The sequence below is a fragment of the Geospiza fortis genome, unplaced genomic scaffold (assembly GCF_000277835.1).
Source record: "Geospiza fortis unplaced genomic scaffold, GeoFor_1.0 scaffold20, whole genome shotgun sequence".
NCBI classification, from domain to species: domain Eukaryota; kingdom Metazoa; phylum Chordata; class Aves; order Passeriformes; family Thraupidae; genus Geospiza; species Geospiza fortis.
Genome location: NW_005054374.1, coordinates 1,798,999 through 1,812,556, shown reverse-complemented (window position 1 = coordinate 1,812,556; position 13,558 = coordinate 1,798,999). Strand labels below are relative to the sequence as shown.

Here is a 13,558-nt window from a genome sequence, read left to right as displayed (position 1 = left end):
CCGTCCCGACCTGCTGGGAGCGGGGCGGAGCAGCCGGCGGAGCGGGGCCGGGAGGGAGCGCCTCCGCAGCGCACCTCTCCTCCCTGGTCCTCCTTCTCCCCTGTCCTCCCTTCTCCTCCTTCTCCCCTCTCCTCCTTCCCCTCTCCCTTCCCGCTCCCCTTCGCCGCCCGCTCCGGGTGTCACCGCCGTCCCATGCAGGGGGACAGTGCGGACCCCGGTCACGTCGCCTCATCTCTCCGACGGCGTTGGGAAGGGTGCGGATCCCGTTAGTATCCCCCAGTTTTCAGCGGGGGTTTAGTAGTGTGGAACTGGCAGCTCAGGGGGCAATTCTGTGATTTCTCAGAAAGGGTTTGGAAAGGGAAAAACCCGTGGTATTTACTTTATGGTTTTTCAACCTTTATTAAACAACAGGTGTATCTGCACCAAGTGAGGGAATCATCCACAAGTTGAAATTGTATTTCAGAATATAATAAAAGGCACTTGTCATAGTTGTCCTCCTTAGACCCATAGGCAGCACTTATTAAGTTTTATGACCATCACTTCCAATGATTCAAGAGAGCTGGATTTATCAAACAGCTACAAGTGTTACAAAATATTCCAAAATTCAAAAGCAACACAGTGAAAACTGCATCTTGATTCATCCAGATGAATTGAGTGATTCACTTGCCCTCAGGTACCTGAAGAGCTCATATAGCAGGCACCTAAGAAAGATAAGGAAACCAATTTAGCACCTACATGCACTTCCTTACATGTTAAAATACTATTCTGAAACTGGTGGAATAAACAGAGGTATGCCACATGAAAATAGTTGAGCCTTTCTTTTTCATAGCTGTGAAATTATATCGCTTTCAAAAAATTCTGATGCATACAACCAGAATCTTGTGCTCAGCTTTCACATTAAAAAATTAACATGAAACTTGCAGTTTATGTACAACAGCAATGTAATGTTCTTCATTACCCTCAAACAATTTTTTTAAAAATTGCTGGGTTTGTGTTATTCCAAATAATGCATGTGTTGCAAAAAAATTATTATTGGGAGGTACAATGTTTACTTGGCTAGTATATAAACACGCCACCTTTGAAGGAGAATTTGAGTTTGATACATGTTATACTCACGGCATTGTTTTTCGGCTTGTTCAGAGAAAGCTATTGAAGGGACCTGCTCTAAATTAAATGCTCAGGTACATCCTCTGCCTGCAATTACTAGAATAACACATTGCTCTCTATAACAGTGTGAATCATTATCTAAAAGGCACCCAAGTGAATATATTCTGTAATGCATGGTTTAATCGAAAGTATTAAAACAACAGCTCCAGATTCACGTGGGATTTTTTACAGTTTCATCTTATAAATGTTGTTTGCGGGGCTGGTGAAAGGAAGGGCTGACAGCTGTTTGCACATCCAGAGCTCAGGTACAGCATTGCCCACCAGATATCCAAGAACAAGGAGAATTTCTGAGGAACATCACAGAACTTTTGTGTTTCTCTTGGGACAGAAAGCAGCCACTCATAGAAACTGGAGGCCCCGTAGAATTTAAGTAGCACTGCCCATACCAGCTCATATTTATTAATCACCCTTTGTGATCCATAACAGACCACATGAACCAAGGGATGTGTAAACCAGGATTACAGAAATCTGTGGCCTATTTAGAACAAAGATAAAGTGTTTTTGTTGCTATTTCTTTGGCGACTCCAATCTCCATAAATAACACTTGCACTGCTGTAAAGCATTAGCCAGCTGTGGTCCCCAGATTGCAGCTTTATTAAGGATGAATTGCAGTGGCCCTTTTCCAGAGTACTGTGACAACTCTCTTGTCCTCTGGGACAGAAGTTTTGCAGTCAGTTTTCTTCTCTGGATACAGAACTACCAATTCTATGCATCAGAAATCAAGGAACTTCACCATTTATTGATAGCCTGGTTCACACAGCCACAGATTCTTCCAAATGGGAAGAACTTGTGCAAATTACACAGAGTTCAGTTCAATAACATTTATGAACAAAATCTAGTTTGCTACCATTTCAGGTAGCATTGAGCGCTCTACAACCTTTATTTCTCTTCATTTTAATCTAAATATGAGAAAATATTAGATAAATAATCTAAATATCAGTAAATATGAGAAAAAATAGGCTATAGATGCAATTTTCTAAACTTAAAGGTTTTGAGGAAGAGTTCATGTGCATAAAATAGAGATTTTTGATGAACACCCATAGCTGTTAACAGCAAGAGCTACACAGAAACAGTTATTTGCATTTTTCTCCTGGATAATACACGTGCTAGGAGTAGAATTTGGAAACAACAAAAACAAAAACAAAAACAAACAAAAAAAAAAAACAAAAACAAAAAAACCCAAAAAAACAAAAAAAAACAAACCAAAAAAAACCCCCCAAAAAAAACCAAAAAAAAAAAGCCTTTGTGGAGGAAGCCGAGATATACAGTTCTCATTGTCCAGTTGAGCACTCCCTGGGCTATTTTCCAAAAGTGTAATTGCAGCCATCATGGAGAGAGGAGTGTGCATTTTGCCAGCTCTGTGCTCAAGGGGTTGTGCTAACACTTCCTGGAGGTATTCATAAAAAATAGAGACCTCAGAAGTACCTTCTAGCAGTCAAAAAATTAAGGAAGATATTTCAATGAAAGTGTCCTCTTTCTGTGTTTTTTTTTCCAGTGGTTTGAGATCTTGTATGTTCTGCATTTTAAATTAAGGGTTTTTTGGCATTTCTGTAAAAAACGCTCTCTGCTAAAATTTTAATGTGGCCTGTGATACTGATGTGCTGCTTTGCACTTCCAGCTAAAAGGGGAAAAACCTCAAATTTATGTTTGGAAGAAATGCCTGGTTTGATGCACTAATTAATAAAAAGGCAAGATAATATTTCAAAAAGAAATACAGTGCCTGCTTCAGGAGCAATAGCACCATGCTTCTTCAAACTATTCCTTAGTTCACTCAGAGCTCCTTCTTGACAAAAGCCAAATTAATTTAAACAATGTCATTATGCCTGCTGAGTTAATTTTACTTAAAAACACATTTAATTTCATTTGAGACTGTTCCTTCACAATTCCTTCTTGATGAGTGTGTGACATACAGGGTTTGTTGGAATTTGATGTAGCCCCAAAAATCTTCTTTTCAGTGTACATCATGAATCTTCATGTGACCAGCACAACCAAGTGGAATTGTGATCCAGACCCACCTGCTCTTCTTAGGGCTTGGCTTTTGTATTTGTAACAATGGCACTGAGCTGCAAGTCAGAGCTTCTTGTCCCTGAGCTGACTCGACCCACTGTTTTTACTTATGTGACATGAATAAGTTTTCTTATTGCAAAGCCAAGCTTCCTCTGAGAGAAAAGTGGCATTTTCCAAGCTTCATTCCAGTTATTCACCGTCGCCTCAGCCCTCTCTTCATCTCCACACTAAATAAGCATTGTCAAAACCAAGATGCAGGAAATATTATACTAGAAGAATGAAGCCTCTTGTACAAGAGGGCAAATCTTGGCCAAGGTTTTCCTTAATGTTAGTTGCTACACCGACAGAAAAATTACATGTCACAGACTTAGAAATGAAAAAGGGAGAACTGGTGACATTAGCTCTTCTGAGACAAGGCCATTCCTGTTTCAGCCACTGAAGGGATTTAGAAAAGCAGGTATTCACAAAAAGCTTTTCAGAGTAATTACAGCATCTCCTGTTCCTTTTAAAGGAGAAGTTAAAAGCAGACTCAGAGAGATATCAGCGACACATATGTACTTTCCATCTCACATCATCAAATGAGGAATCTATTTACTTTCTCCTGCTTTTTTTTAGTACATTTAAAAGAAAAAGAATAAGAGAAGACACTAATTAGTGCCTCACTGTGCTGTATGAAGCCAGTATTTGAATTACTGCCTAGAATGGACTCATGCAAGCTAAGGGAATGCTCTTACAAACCCCATTACTGTGTGTATGATTTATTTAGACGATTATTTTGGTGTCAGCTATGTCATTTTTTGCACAAGAAAGAGCTGTGCAAAGTGAGTCAGAGCTGAGCTGTAGAATAAAGTGCTGCATAAAGAAGGTTCAGTTAATATCCAAGTACCTGGTGTTCCATGTTGAAAAATATTTCCCCAGGCAACACTGAAAAAAACACTGAAAGAACTTGAACATTTATGATGCACCTGCAAAGCATAGGCTGGGACCCAAACATTTAATTTCATCCTAAATGTACCAAAGTACTTTTTTAGAATTACCATTTTACTTCAAAATACCTAGCTACAATTTTACTAATTAGCAAATTAATCAGTAAAATAATTGTGGTTTTCATAAATGTTTTATTGCAAATAATTTTAATGGCCTCCACAAACTTCAGAATTGCTTAATGAAACCAGTTGATTTCTCATATATAAAATTTTTACAGTTCATCAAGAATATAGTTCAAGACACTTAAATGTTAGTTGTCTTCTAACTGTCAGTTGACAAGATTTAGGACTTTTTAGAAGATGCAGAGGCAAAAAAACCCAGAACGCCCCTAAAATTCCACACAATAGAGAATGAAGAGAATCAGCCTTCTGCTAGCTCCCTAATTTATTTTTTAAACACTTAACCTCAACATTTTTGCTAGATCTGTGAAGAGTTATGGCATTTCTTCTAAGAAAACCTCCCTAAAACTCTGCAAGATGACTACAGTAACTTTGCTGAAAATGCAGACAGAGACCCTTGGAGCCTGTCAATAATACATGCATTGCAAACATTTCTGGGGATTCAGGCAAAACTCTTCATTTTCCTCTGTTTTCTGCCACTGAACAACTCTAAAGCCAAGATGTTTCACCAATGTCTTTGCATCATCCTGACTCACTGCAATACTTTGGTATGAGCCAACCAGAAAATGAGTCTTTAAAACTGCAGGGTTTTATTGAATCAACATGGTGTACCAACTCTTTGATCCCCAAATTTGTCTTCCTATGGAATTACCCTGTTGCAAGCAAAGGTACTTGTTAAGAGTAACAAACATTTAAGGCAGGCTTTATTCATCAGTGCTTCTCATTCTGGTCAGAAACTGAAAGGACATTTTAGCTCAAACACATTAGTTCAACTTGTCCTTGAGAAGAAACTCTGCTTAGGAACAGAGAAGCTGCATTCTGCATTTAAAACAGGGTTTAGAAAAATAACTAGGGTGACAAACTCACATCTGCACAGCAAGAAGTACTTCCATTTATTTTATAAAGTAATTCTTCACCATTTAGAAAGCTCAATGAAATGGAAAAAGGCTCTAATTTGTTTTTATTTCATTTGCATGATGTTTTGCTAAATGCACTTTTCACAGTAGTACTCTTATGAGGTGATTATTGCTAAGAGAAAAGCTGTAAACTAAAAGGGACTCTGAGTAACCAGATCTAGTTGCAGGTGTCTCTGTCCCCAACAGGGGGTTGGAGCTGGATGGTCTTCAAGGTCCCTTCCCAACCAAAACCATTCCATAATTCTGTGAACCTATCATCTTGAATCACGTGCTTCTTCAACATGGTCTAAGTGACTTATAAACACAGCCCAAATGTTGCCTTGAACACTTGTAGGGGATGCTAGTTACCCTTGAAAGTCTCTGTCACCCCCTCCTCAGCTGGACAGGGAGAGAAAATACAACAAAAGGCTCATGGGTTGAGATGAAGACAGGATTGGATCGCTCACCAGTTACTGTCACAGGCAAAACAGCCTCCAATTGGGGAAATTAATTTACGTCCAAACAAATCAGAGTAGGGTAATGAGAAATAAAACCAGATCTTAAAAATATCTTCCTGCCATTGATACATTTTACCAAGGTTTAATTTCACTCCCTAATTTTTCTACCTCCTCCCATCCTGAGCAGCACAAGGCAGGCAATAGGGGCTGGACCACCCTGTCTGCTGGCACTGAGCCTTCACATCAGCTCAGCTTCTTGTGGTGTTTACTCCACTTTAAAAATAGGATATGCTTGGGGTTTTTCCCAAACCACAAGAGAAAAATAAGATCACCAAAATATAAGTGCACCCATGTAACATTCTTGCCAGTTCTTAATTCAACATCTAATGGTATGGCAGTTTGTATCATGGATAACAAGAAAATGTCAGGAGTGCACCCCAATCCTGGAATGGTTATTTTCACCTCAGTAAAGTAAATAATAGTGTAAAAGATAAGTGCACTGGTCATGGTAAAGAGCCACGTGCTTTATTTAACTTTCATGCAGTTAAGACCTTGCATTCCAGAAAGGGATAGCAGTGTGCCTGCTTTTAATGCTGACACTGAAGCATGTTTAAATTCTAAAAGATTGAGATTAAGAGTGAGGTTAAGATGCTTATATGCACAGCACACTATAACAAAATTCACAGGCTGGATGTTTTTAAACACAACCTTTTTCAAACACTTCTCATTTTCACTTAAATGTTTATACATCATGAAATCTGTCGTCTTCAAACACACATGTTGTGGGAGTATTTGGGCACAAGCTCCCAACATTTATAATCTTACAACAGCATTATGATGACTGCTTGAATAACATTTAAACAACACCCTATTCCATGTATTTTAACATATTATCGAATATTATTTACCAGTAACAAATGAAGAGCTACAAACGTGAATTGGCAGCCTTGGTACATTTTGATGTTTGCACAATAAGGTCACTGAAGGTAATTTTCTTTACCACACATGACTATGAACAGAAATCTTGACAAACAAAACAGTTGTCTCAGAAATCATCAAATTTCTGAGCCTTCATAGTCATAAGAATATCCTCAATAAGACTTATCTTGTTTCTGGTTCTCTAATTTGGGAGGTTGCCCTTGTATTTAAGAAAATCAGATAAATTGAGATTTCAATATAGGGATCACACATTTTCCTGAACCATCTGTGGTGAATTTTGATTTGTAGGAGGAAGTAATTCAATACATTTTTAATAAAGAGATCTGGAGCTATTCTCAGCTGAAATCAACCAATTTCTGGTATAAAAAAAAATAAACAAAACACAAACTCAGGGAATTTATTTGCTTTATGGCATTTATTTTTAAATTTTGATCACTAGAAATTTCCACTAAATTGCTTGGCACATTGCTTTGCTAATGGCTTTGGAACAGTAAAATATACTCTATAGCACTTATTTGATCTACTTGGGGAATAAAGTCTTTTTCAGCCACAGATACAATCATCTATGGAATTTCTGAATCCCAAGTTACAGCTATAATTGGTCCAAAAATGTTAATACACTGTAATACTTTATCATAGATGTAATAACTAGTAACATGTCCTAAATGCAGTGTGCCTTGCTTTGGTTAGATGAATTCTCATTTATTTATCTTACTGGAACAAATATCTGACTTTCAGAAAAAGTAGAACCAGCAATAGGATGGAGAATGCCTAGTCCTGTGATATGTGCTAGGTTTTTCCTCCAGCACTCTGCTCCTGAGCTGCTCCTGCTGTTCCTGCTCTGTATTTATCCCATAACGAGGAAAATGACTGAAGTGGAGCAAATGATAAACAATGCATCTTCCTCTCCTGCTCTAAGAAAGTTGATAATCAAAGGCCTTCAAGTAATACCTGCCACCTTGCTGCCTTTTTGTGTCTCTAATTGCTGAGCATCACTGAATAAAGTAGCCAGCAGCTTGGAGAAAAGTGCTGCTTTCAGCTGGGATGTGCAGACAGAGCTGTGATCTGCTGAGGCTGCAGCTTGGCTGATGGGCCCAGCCTTGGGCAGAGCTGGATCCATTTCCAAGGAAGCTGGAACCAGCTGTGCCTGATGTGGAGGCAGCTCCTGGTGTCTTCTCACAGAGCCCACCACTGCAGCCCCCCAGCCACTGCCTGCACGTTCCCATGTAAACTCAGCACAGGAGGTTTGTGCCATTGTTTGGGACCTCTGTGCCAGCACAGAAGGGAACAAAGTGGGAAATCACATCCCTGTGTTAAGCCATGAACATGTTGTTCTCTCTGTAGGCAGGTTTGCCTAGTTCCTAAAAGCAATGGAGAAAACTGTTCTCAAGGACCACCACTGGTATCAGCAACAAGCCTAAGACCCTTTACCTCTTTCTTTAAGACTCATATTTATATTTAAAAACTGCAAAGATATAACTAGATACATCACTAACTTTTCTTCTGTTGATGCTGAGGTAAATAATGAAGACGTGGTTCCCAGGACAGCTCTTCTTCATATCCTTTCCCCCCTTTTTTTTTTCTCCTCAGCTTTAGTTTTAAAGATGCTGGAAGTTTATATGAACATAAAAATCCTGAAAACATCCTTAAGGACAAGTAAGAGCTTCTCCTGAGATAGTTCATTGCACTGGCTAGTCCCTGCCATGCACAGCAGCAATCAGTTCTTTTGACAATTTCTTTCTACATCTTGTTAGTGCCCTGTCCTACCTTCATCCAACACCTTTTCTTCTTCACTGCCACATTTGCTCATTGCTGCCAGGTGGCTCTAGCTCCAGTGTGTGCATGCAGTATGAAAGAGTGCAAGTTGTTCTTATCATGGCTTGTTTTGTCCTGTCATGAAATCCTCAACAAACATCTTGCCTTCAGTGAGCAGGTGAGCAGCTCCCACAAATGGCATTTCATTCAAATTTCTGCTGAAACTCTAAGATCTGAAATGTCAGCATTTCCCATGAAATAGAAATTTAAAATGTCCATCAGTTTTTGTCCCAAGTGTTTGTACACATTGTACATCCTAGTAAGTTTGTACAGTTTCCTGGACAAAAGGACAAGACACTGCTCCATCCACTTCCTACTAAAGCAAGTTTCAAAGCTTAGGAAATGAAGGAGGCTGTGCTATTCTCCCTCTCCAGCTCAGTAGTTTCTGTTTGAGTTGTCATGTTGTGTAGCAATAATGCTTCTGACCTGCTGTGTTAGAATCAAGAAATTTTTTAAACAATTGTTTAGTGACCTATCAGCTCCAAGAACTTCTAGCAAGTCACTGCACTAACATTAAAACAACTCTCTGAAAAAAAAAAACAAACCCAAAACTCAGAAAAGCAAATAACTAAAACTTCTGCTGGGGTCAAGCACCCCTGACCTGGCCAGCAGAAGAGGTGCCATATAGATTATCCCAAGAGTCCACCTGATCCCCTGTTCCAATCCCTGTGGTCCTGAGCAGCGAGCATGTGGGAAGAGAGCAAGAACAAGAGCAGCACACTGTGATTCTTCCTCCAGCATCCAGCCACCTGTAGTTCAGGAACTAAGTCAGAAAACAGAATCAAACAGAATTCTGCTGCTTTTGTATTTCACAGTTCAACGTGGAGGTTTAAATGTTTGCTACAATGTAAAGGATAAATGGAGACAGGAGGCAGACGATTTTAGCTGCTTTAGTATTCACATTTTTTCCTGGCTGTGCTCAGGCAGAGTAGGATCTGCACAGCCTGCACAGACTGCCACCTCTCCAGAGCACCAAATCCTCTTCAAATATTTGCTTTTTAATCAACAAGTAATTTCAACCTCACTGATGGTTCTCTTTCTTGTTAAAAATTCCTGATCTGCATTTGAAAGATGAAAGACTATAGTTCTTTCACATTTAGGGTTGTATTTCTGAGCCACCACTTTCAGCACTTTTCACATTTCCTCTCACAGATCTCAGCACTGATTATACTGCCAGCCCATTTACATTTTTTGGTTTGCAATTTGCAGTAGTGTAATAAAGAATTAAGCAATGTTATCAGGTAACTCCTCCTCCTGAAGTGTGCTGGCTCCTTGTTAAAATTTCTCTTGTGAAATCACTAAGCATTAGTCATTCTTAGGAGAAAAAAAAAAGGAAAAAAAAAGGAAAAATAATGGTGATTCAGGTTATTGAATTTAGATTAAACATTAATTGAATTACTAATTTCCTAATGAATTAATTAGGAAAGAAAGGAAAATAACCCCTCAATAATGTGAAAGTTGAATAAATCTGTGTCTAAAATTAGCTCAAGCATTATTTAATACTTCCTCCTCTCTAAAGGCCACCTGGATGTTTGGCAGTTGTTAACAATATGTTATTGATCCAGAGGAGGTGATTTCAAAAGCAGGTCTGCTTCACTGCTTTATTATTCTTATCCTTTGTGGGTTTTTTCCTTAATATTTAACATAAATCTCTCTGAGTTCTAATTAAAGGCATTATTTCTGGTCCTACCTTTCATCACACATTGGCTCCTTAATCACCTTTTCGAGTAAATCACTATGCAGTCAGAGACATCTATAAGGAAGTCTGGGCAAGGGTGATAAAATAAATGCAGTTCCTCCACAAATCACATTCTCTGAGCTCCCTTTTGGTGCTGCCTTCAGGAAGAATTACTCTTCTGTCTGTCCCACCATCACACTGGGCTGACAGGGACATTCAATGCCTGATAAACACCAAGCAGAACAAAATGACTGCTTTCTGTGCCCTTCATGGTATCCTTCAATTTATTTAGTTATTTATAACATCATACTTGGGTTCCTATTTGTTGTAATTACATATTTTTCTCTGCAGCACTACTGCCTAGACAATTAGGCCCCATTTTGTAGTTGTGCATTTGATGTCCTGGTTTTTATGAAATCTCTTGTTGTTGTTTTCTCCAACCTATTCAGTATTTTTAGTTTTGATCCTGTCATTCAGCATGCTTGCAACTTCTTTCAACATGCTGTCAATAACAAGCTTTTATAAGCACTCTTTTTATTCCATTATTCAAGTTATTGTGACTAATACTAATTAGCCCTTAGAGCAAAAACCCACCCATCTTCTTTCACTTATTCCTCCCACTTTTATAAACCTTTTTTAGGAATGATTTGTTACTTTTCCCCCAGATTATATATTCTTATGTGGGAGAGCATAAAAAGACAAATTTACTACAAAATAACACACCTATTCTGCATTTCCTCTTCATCCATTAAACCAGTTGTCCTTCCAAAGGATAAAATCAGATTATTTGACATATAGTCTTGACACATCTGTGTTGGATGCTCATGGGTGATGCTGAGTGTGTATTTGTAAACACTTTCTGGGTTAATATTTCGTTATTTTTCTAGTGGCTCTCTGGATGTTGAGCTGAGCCTGATGGACTCAGTATTTCCTCAGACCTCCTGCTATCCTCCTATCTACAAAGGGTAGCTGGAGAGGAAAGATAAGTAATTTTTTTGCATTAGAACCTACAAACACTCACACACACACACTCATCAGTCATTCAGGAAGCCTTTTCATTTCCATGTAATTCAGTGACATAATTATTGCTAATATTTCAAAAAAATTTCTTTGAATATTTCTAAACAGAACAGAAAAACAGCCTAGGAACTATTTTTGTTTGATACTATACTACATCTAAACATACAGATGTAAAGATGTGAGATCTCTGAAGGATACAAAGGATAAAAAAATCCACATGATGCAAGGATAAGTTATTTAAGCACTGTTAGCTTTGTCTGCAGGATGCCAATGCATATACAACAAATGCTTCCACTAGCTTTTATTTCACTAAAAACCAGTGTGCAATTTCATCTGTAGCTTAGACAAAAATACTGCAGAGGTCACAGAAAAAAAAAACCCTTTATACTGCAGGAGATTTTCTTTCATGTTTCCCTATGACCACACCCCTCTGCACTTGCTCATAAAAATGTACTTTTGAAGAGGATTAGTCTTCACCTTCAGTTTTCTCCTTCCATGGCCATTAGCAAGTACTAACCATGAGAGCTAACAAAGGGCAATAAAAGCCACTTTGTTTAACTCCCCTCTGTACTTTCATGTTTTTCAAACACAAACTTTCCAATGAATGAAGACTGAACAAGAAACACTTTTGTAAAGTAGGTGTCTGTATGTCCAAACATATTCCATTGATGCTGGAACTAGAAGCCTTGGTCTTCTCTGTCATGTTTAATCTGGTTTGGAAGAACAGGAGAAATCAGGAGAAAATGCAGGAGAAATCACAGGAGAGAAACCTACATAAGATTCCCAGATCTTCCCCAATAAAAATAATAGTAATAATTTTTAAAATCCACACTGAAACAACAACAAAATCCCCACCCTTTGAAAATTCTGTCGTTCTGTATGAGGTGCCTTTCTTGTTTCCCAGGCAACTTCAGAGACAGCAAAGATATGATGTATTTATATATATATATATATGTGTGTGTGTGTGTGTGTGTGTATTGAGTGAAATAAAACTCAGGATCAACTCTCTGTAATAAAGTAGAATTTAAGGAACCAGAACTTAAATTAGCCTTTTTTGTAACTTTGATGGCAACATTATTGGTAGCTAATGGTAACTTTGTGCCGGATAATTGACACAAATTCATTTTAAGCAGAGGGAAAAGGGGAACACAGAAGGCAGCAGGGTGCGACAGCTCCTCCGGAGAAGCCGCTCCGGGGACAGCTTTGTATGTCCAGCAAAGGACTTCCCAAGGGCAGCACAGAACAGAGGAAAATTCTCCACTCTTAGGAGAGGCTGTGCTCACACCGTGAGCGGTGGCGGTGCCTGTCCTGGGCTGTCCGTTGTGCCTGGCAGAGGAACCTGGGGAGGAGCACTCGCTCAGAGAGGCACAGAATCATAAAATTGTTTGGGTTTGCGAAAAATGCGTATTTTATGATTGGCTTTTCGCAAATATTAAAATGAATACTATATGTGTTGTGTTAGAAAGTAATGCTGTATAAATTCTCTTAAGTAGTGTGTTAAATATAGTTTTGAGTTATAAAAAAAAATGTTAAAATAGAAACTATGCTATGTAAGATACTTTTTTTTTCTAAAGAAGGGACTCGCACTGAGATAGCAGCCGCAAGACACCTGAATCTTTCAGAGAAAGAGAATTTATTGCTTCATTATCAGAAGAAAGGAACTTCTTCCTGCCTTGCTCAGGTAGGACAACACCGTTAGGATTCAGAGCAAGAAGCTGACACTGACCAGACAGAATCCTGTGTTTGAATGGAATTTATGCATCACGTATGAAATGTATGAACATGCAACAGGTTATTGCTTTTAAGGGTTAATCCTTTGTTAACTTGTGTCCTTTTTCCAGCTTATGCTGCCCAGAAAAAGGTACCCAGACGTCCGTAACTCTTTGTCTCTATTGTCTCATATTGTCCTAATTCAAATTGTCCAAATTATTATTACTCTAATTGTATTACTATTTTTATAGCCATTTTATTACTATTAAACTTTTAAAATTTTAAAAACAAGTGATTAGCGTTTCTCACACTTAGCAGACTCCTGTCTTGTCCCACCCCCCCTGCCATGGGCAGGGACACCTTCCCTGAGCTCAGGCTGTTCAGAGCCCCATCCAGCCTGGCCCTGAACACTGCCAGGGATGGGCACCCACAGCTTCTCTGGGCAGCCTGTGCCCGGGCCTCACCAGCCGAACAGGGAAGAATTCTTCTCCTAATATCTAATCTAAACCTACACTCTCAGTTTGAAATCATTCCTCCTTCTCCTGCCACCACATGCTCTGTAAATAGTCTTGTCCCATCTTTCCTTTAGGCTCCCTTCAGGCACTGGAAGGCCGCAGTTGGGTCACCCCAAGCCTTCTCGTCTCCAGGCTGAGCAATCCCAACTCTCTCATCTTTTCCTCCATCCCTCTGACTCGGTGGCCGCCTCTGGACTGGCTCCCACACGTCCCTGTCCTTGCTGTTCTGGGGACCTTTCCACTCCCT

At 39.1% G+C, this 13,558-nt stretch overlaps 1 protein-coding gene across 1 annotated transcript in view; it reads left to right on the top strand.

The window, feature by feature from the left end:
• The window catches only part of DYNLT3 (dynein light chain Tctex-type 3), a 21,297-nt gene that overhangs the window by 429 nt on the left and 7,310 nt on the right, over positions 1 to 13,558 (top strand). The gene's annotated exons all lie outside the window — the stretch shown is intronic.